At 40.7% G+C, this 7,217-nt stretch overlaps 1 long non-coding RNA gene across 2 annotated transcripts; it reads right to left on the bottom strand.

Moving 5' to 3' along the window:
* Positions 1-4,553: 4,553 nt before the first annotated feature.
* On the bottom strand, positions 4,554-5,805 carry LOC112989708 (uncharacterized). 2 transcript variants are annotated; one of them, XR_010391159.1, is made up of 3 exons: positions 5,668-5,805; positions 5,112-5,174; positions 4,554-4,951 (listed from the first exon to the last, which is right to left on the bottom strand). It is a non-coding gene; the product is annotated as an uncharacterized LOC112989708 (long non-coding RNA). The 2 variants fall into 2 exon arrangements; XR_003260886.2 differs by lacking the exon at positions 5,668-5,805 and adding an exon at positions 5,539-5,591.
* Positions 5,806-7,217: the final 1,412 nt, after the last annotated feature.

Genomic DNA, 7,217 nt, shown 5'->3' with positions numbered 1-7,217 from the left:
ATATTGAAAAGTTCTGTTGTATCTCATTACTGTAACTGGTGCACATCTCAGCTCTTATTTTTTTACCGAATGTGTTAGCAGGCAATTCTGCGAGGAAGTGGTACTTAGGCAAAGTAGACATTTTATCTGATTGCTTCATGGGCTGCTGGAGGGATTAGGGATGAACCAGAGGTTCCATCGCCTGTTTTAGCAGCTTCCCGTAACGATGCAGAAGGTATAATCATGTAAAGTGCTTACTCTCTCCAACGCTTCTTTGAGTTGTCTCAGGTTTGCTACTTCTCTTACCTGCAAAAGGGGATGTAACTGATTACTGTGCCCTAATTCTCAAGCTGGGAAGCTGCACAGAATGACTGGGGTCATTCTATATAAAGGAGCTGAAGAAAAATAACAGTGTTGTCTTAGGAAGCAGAAATCAATACAAAAGTTATACTATTGAATACCCATGGCTTTCTCTGAGATTTAGAGAAATGAAGCTCTAATTTGCAGAAAACTTCCAAGGTATGTGAAAGGTCAGAACATGCATTTGTATTTTAAATAGGTTTATTTTCTTTCAGATATTTTCAAACTATCCGTCTTGGGGCTTGCCTTATTCAGCATGTAAGAGCAGGCTTTTCTTTTCCCATTGTGCAATCAGCAGTGCGGCTCTAATGCCATGAGTTTAATAGGGTGAGCACACTTTCTATAATAGAGAATAATGGAACAGTTTAAATCTACTAATACATTTGTTACTTTATCAAGCAGAGCATATCATGCTCGGTGTGTGGCAACCAATTAGCCTTGGTTAATTTTAGCATGTAATACAGATGGCATTTTCTTGGAAAGATAACATTTATGCATCAACTCTGCAAACTTCTCACATTCTTTCTCAGGCTCATGGAGCCTACAAGAAATGAGCTCATGGATGAAGAGCAGCTGGCACAGACTGAATTCAGGGAAAATGAAAGTGAAGTTATTCAGAAAGGCAAAATGCTTTAAATATTCAGCCCAAACACTAGCACCCAGTCTCCATTCCTCGAAGTGCTGTGAAGGCACCTGGATAACCAGGTAGCATCGAGCTGGCTAAGCACGCTGCTCCCCTCCTGCTGCAAGCTGAGCTTTGCCTCTTCTTTCAGATGGGCTCTCTGGCACCATGGTCCACGGACTTGTCGTCCTCAGCCTGCGTTGCTGACGCTCGGAGATTACCGGATTTAATTTGCCTGTGTACTGCCAGCAGTTCTAGACGCCATAAATTGGGCACATGTACATGTCTGTGGAGACATTTAGCTATCCAATTAGCCTTTTCATAACACTTTGAAGTAATTTTGTATCACCAGTGGTCAGGGATGTACACAGCTCGGCAATCCCTCCTTGAGCACATTGTATCTGAAAGTGATTGATAAAATGGGCTAGGGAACACAAAGAATGAAATACAGTTGATTGCACTGCATTTTAGGAGGAAACAACACTGAGAGCATTGCTACTGTCAGCCCTGGGAGAATCCGCAGTTAGGTTTCTAAGGGCTCCATGAGCAGACTCCTGCAAGGCCATGAATAGGATTTTAAGCCTAAATGACTAAATGGAAATAGGGGATAAGTGTTCCTCTGGCCTGCTTTCTCCCCGCTCCCCTTACCTGAAGAAATAAGGCACAGAGGCTGAAATGGTCCCTAAAGTCTTCGGTAGAGATCCTCTGTTACGCTGTAGGAGAACTCCTGCCTAAGGAAGATAGATATATGATGGCAATAGTAATTATTTTTAACGTGCATTTCAGTAGTCAGGTTATTACGTATATAAAACTTTCAGTTATAATTTTAAAGGGCTATTTGGATGAGTTCCAGCATGCGTGTTACAGTGTGCCTGAACGGAGAGATGAGGGATCCGCTGCCCCAAACCTGCTGGCCCCGCGGAGAGCTTGGTTGCTGGTACACTCCGCTTCCTGCTGGGAACCATTAATGGACAGCCTGCAGTTGGCCTCTTCAGGTGTTGATATCATATATGGTTTTAATATACAGACTGGCACAGTCTGCAAGAGTCAGCGAAGGACAGCAGAATGCCACATAGCCCCGAGAGCAGGAAGAGGGGAAGAGATTTATACTCCTCTGAAGCAGAGTTGTTTACTAGCAAGTGAAGTGCAGCTGATGACTGTCTGATGTGGCCTCAGGATAGATGAAGTAGTCTTTCTTTTATCTATTCACCGATGTCATTTGTCACTGTGTGGTCTATTTTTGATACTATACATAAATGCCTCTTTTTACATTTTACCTTAGCCTGGTTTGGATAAGTTGTGATTGGAGATAACTGGATAACAGTAAGGACTTCCTTGTAAGGCTTAGTGAATCGATAAGCAGGTATCCCAGCTTTTTGGCATATCCTCCAATATAGCCAATGGAGAACGGAGTGGATACGTATTCACCAGGGCAAGTGGAAAGACACAGGGATGCAGGGAGGTAGAATCATCTTCCAGAGACTGTTGTGGCATTGAAGATTGATATTCAGGAAAATATTGGGGTTTGTACTTGAGACCCATGTGTCACAGGGAGCAGTGTCACAAGGTTTAACTCACAATGTATTTTATATTCTAGGTATAGGTTTAACTCAGAATGTATTTTATACTCTATGATTTGAAAACATTGGCTCTTATTCTCTCTTTTATATACGCAGCAGTATCTCAGTATACATACTGTCATGTGTCTCTCAGAGAGTTCATAAAATTTATACTGTAGTTAAAATCAAAAGAAAACTACCTTGCAAGTATTCCCATGTTGTTGCAAATACCAGCATGAATAAGTATCTCATGGAATAAACATTAAATAATTTAATACGATTATGATTTTGCATAGCATAGAAATTGCTGTAGATGATTAGCATAATGTATTGCTGTCTGCAAAGCTGTATACTCACTGAAGCCAGTTCTCGTCCTCACCAACTCAGAGTCACAACCTCGTCCTTTAAAGCCGTCATTGCATCAAAATCAGCTTCATCTATGACCTCCCAACCCTGCTGCATTGCCCGAAGACAGCAGAGCTTAGCTCAGGGGCTGTGGGACACACTTATTGGCACCTGGGTTCTTTAATACCTTTCAAGGAAGGCAAATTCCACTAATCCTATCATTCTTAAATAATTTCTTTGTCATCTTGAAGCACACACTCCTTTCACTTACCTCCTGTCTCTGGCTTGCAGTTAGCAGCTCCGCAGGGGAAACTGCCAGCAGGAGCATGTTCACCTTACGTCTCTCTGGCAGCTTTTGCCATAGCAGCTTTCTCGCAGCAAAAGCTCCCCAGAGGTCTGCTTCTCCCTGCCTGCCCTAACACTGACTCTTCGGGGGCTTTGGTGGCCAGCCCAGCTCTTCAGGAGCAAGAAGGTGAGAGGAGGCTCTTGTTCCTGCAACCTTCCGCACGCTTGGTTTCTGCTCCCTGTACCTTGCAGTTGGGGTTGAAACAGAAAATCTAGCTTTGCTAGATTTTTCTTTGGTCTTAAATTTATGATATACTCTACCATATCTACACTATATCTCATATTATATAATCCTGTTTCCGAATGATTTTTGTTTAAAATAGAACTGAAAAACTACCAAACTACTGAAACTTAGAAATAACCAAAATTTAGTAATAGAAAAAGGATAGAGTCAAGAAGGCAATTTCATTTTTGCTTTAATCACTGTGAACTCCCGAAAGGATTATATCTTGAAATGAAATCCAGTTTGCTAGTTGAGCAATAAGGTGCATCTGGTTGTTTACATCCTTGTCACCATTGAACTACCACTGTTCTTCATAACTTCAGGCAGGATTGTTTGGGGTTGAGATTTTTTTCTCCCTATTATATAGGCTGTGATATTTTATTTATCGTTTAAAGATCGTTGCAAGCAAAGCCGAGATTTTCAAAAAATCCTAATAAAGACGGGCACAACTTCATTTAAAATTCAATACCACATACATACTACCTGAGTTAATCTCTTTTAACAATACCCACTCTAATTCTTGAGCCGACCAAGTGATAGATTCATCTGCAAAAGCACATGCTAGCTTGGCCAGACACACATTTGCAAGTTTGCCATTTAAAGGCACAAATCCCTAATATTAGCAGCACAGGTTTACAAATCGTTACCTGTCTATGTGAATGTTCAGTTTCTGTAAGCAAGTATCATTCATTTACTTAGATAGTACAGGCCTAGGGGAGTCTCTGAGTGCGTATGGTTTCTTCTGATGATATGCTGTGCACTCCGTTCACAATGAGGATTTTAAAATAACTTGTCATTTTGTGGAAAGCAATTTTTGGCACTGTTATGAAACTTGAATGTAACTATCCTCTATGCAAGTCATACTGTGCTGATTGTACTACAAGTAAGGCGGGTGAAGATGTGCTAAATAGGAGTAAGATTAAAATACAATGTATCCATTCGTGAAAAGATCAGTTATCCATTCCAGACTCTTGCCTTGTGTAACCATGTACAAAATAGAACATATTTTTTATGGATTTTTCGTTTCGTTATCATACTGCACAGATTCTTGAAGAAATATATTCATTAAAATGATTATAAAGACAAGCATAGGCTGAAAATAGTGATTTACACCAGCAAGAGATAGGTAATAGTTATTTTTAAGACTTTATCTTTTTAAGTGAATTCCTGTTTCATAATGGAATATTTCCTTATCACAAGATGTTTGTGTACTCGGAAGTCTGTGAAATAGAGGTAGAGGGTTATGTATCAATATGACTCATTAATCAAAATTTACTTATCTCTGTGTACAAATTTAGGCTTTTTCAGGCATCCAGGCATAAACAATCCACATATGCCTGGATGGATTCAAACTGTAGTTATGGATTTAGCTGCTTAAACCTTTACCACCAAAAGGAGAAGCTTGAAAATTTCACATTTTAGCATTTAATGGAATCGTAGCAGATGGCAAACTTTTTCTAGTTGTGTTGTCTAAGACATCCTTGTGAAACGTACTTGTTCTTCTGTATGGTTTTTTTCCTGCAGATAAACAGCAAAATGGGCTTTAAGAAACCCAAACCACCATCACTTCTGTTTATAGATATAACAGCAAGTCTTAAAAGTGAAATGCAATCAGAGTTTTCACAGATGTTTTTCCTGAAGGGCAATAATAATAGTAGATTTTGAGCAACTTTCATACCTGGGAGCTTAGAATGTCCTTGCAGAAAATCTCCTCAGCTGTGCCACATATTTTGCAGCACCTCTGCCAAAAGATAAGCATAAAAGAAAAGATATGAGCACAAAGAAGAGTCTTTCCCAATACATTTTAAAATATGAAATAATATTATACATTCTTTCAGAGCCAAATTCAATAGCTGTAGCTTATTGCACCAAACTAGAGAGAATTAGGAAGGCAGGGAGGATTTCAAATCACAGCCCCAGCTCAGTGTATCGGCTGTGCCGATGCAGAGCGGGGAGGCTGATGTGCTTCTCAGCTCCTGCACCTTTTGAATGGATTTCTTTTCTTCCAGTACTTTAAATGTTGCTAGAATTGCCATCTTCTGCTTAGTTTAATTAAAACCAGCTGAGATTTTTAGGGCAAGTGAGATAAGAAGAATGTTTCATACCTGCTCTGCAGACTTTCTCTCTAAAGGATGCTCCTTCTCCAAAGCACCGTAAGAAAAAATAAATAACACATGGAGTGCTTTAAACATGCATGCACTTGGGCCTATGCATTTGGCATGTACAATAATTACCTTCTTTTCCATTTGCTATAAAGGAGCAAGCCAGCAATATCCAGGTTTTTTCTAGGGGGTAGATTATCTGCTGTTGTTGTAATTTCGGAGGCAATCCAATTACTAATAAATATCCTCCACACAAAGCACAGCAATTTTGTGCAGGAGTGACTGCTCTCACCTACCCCCAGGCTGAGTCACTGTGCTCTGTGCTTTTCCAAAAGTGAGGTCATTGGCAAGAAAGTTGTTTTTGCTGGAATTAGACAAATGCAGGTGGTAACTAGAGTTAATTATATAACAGTATGAATGCTAGATATCGTAAAGAAAGCCGAGCGTTTTCCACTGATCCTAATCTGTTTGGGAACAAGTAGCACCTGTGAAGAAACATTGCACATGAAAACAGAGCTTAGGTGAGCTCAGTGCACGTCCTTGTCTCAGACTTCCTTTTATGCTGAACTGGAGCATAAAAAGGGGGAGATAAGGGCTGGAGTCAACAGCTGGGCAAGGACTACAAAGAACGGTACTACAAAGAAAAACATACAAGCCTATATTTCTGCAGGAAAGTAATCCAAAGCAAATACCCAAAGAGAGGAAGAAATGATAATACAAAATAGTCGCAGAGCCATAATGGACTGCAAACTGAAGATGAGCTTGAAATGAAATCTTGCTTACAAAAGAAGACTGCCATAAATTCGTGCTCGTAAAGGAGTCTTATTGTAGCTCAGAGAAAATAAACCCTCCCTATACATATGAGGTCCACTGCAGCTGGAGCAGTGAACTCAGCCGTGGGTATGGGGTTATCGGGAGCGCTGGCAGCCGGGAGGGAGATCAGGCCTTGGTAGCATGGCGTTAGGGGAGCAGAGGGTTGCCGTTGCTCTTCCTCCGTCTCCTGGTTTGAATCCATCTCTCGTCTTTTGTTTTCTGCTTGGGTTTCTGTATTTCTTGTTTGCGGTTTGTACCACGCCAGCCAGAGCCCTAATCATCAGCGTCACAGAGGATTACCAATATTAAACAATTAGTGATAGAAGTGCTAATTAAGAAAGGATTTCCAAGATTGTCACTTTGGTAAGCAAGAGCTAAGATGAGCAGACACAAAATCTGTGAGCAGTCTGCAGGTACCTGAAGGGTGCATAAGCTGCTGAAAATGGAAAACACGTTGAAGTGATAAGATAGGATGAAATTATGCTAGAAAAAAAGTCCTCCCGATGTTGACTTTAAACTTCTCATGGCAGTCCTTCATAAAAGGCCAGTTTATTGTAGTGTCCTAACCTTCAGTATTCACCTCCTATATTTTCTGTCATGCTTTAGTGTTTTATGGTTACCAGGTCTGCCTTGGAAATGACTGTATTTTTGGAATATATATTGTTTTGGAAAGTCTATCTATTTTAGCACCTGAGTCTGCTTGGATGTCAGCAAGGCTCTTTGCAGGCTCAGGGTTAACGCGGGTTGGAGACAGTAGCCGGAACAAGCTCCACAGCTGCAGCAGCTCTAGGACATTTTGTTTCAGTCCTGTTTATCCCATCTGCCTGCAGACTTCAGACCTGCCATCCCTGCTTCTTCTGACAAAAGCA

Source organism: Dromaius novaehollandiae, chromosome 12 (genome assembly GCF_036370855.1).
Source record: "Dromaius novaehollandiae isolate bDroNov1 chromosome 12, bDroNov1.hap1, whole genome shotgun sequence".
NCBI lineage: Eukaryota > Metazoa > Chordata > Aves > Casuariiformes > Dromaiidae > Dromaius > Dromaius novaehollandiae.
The sequence above is the reverse complement of the archived record's forward strand: the minus strand, read 5'-3'. Positions and strand labels throughout refer to the sequence as shown.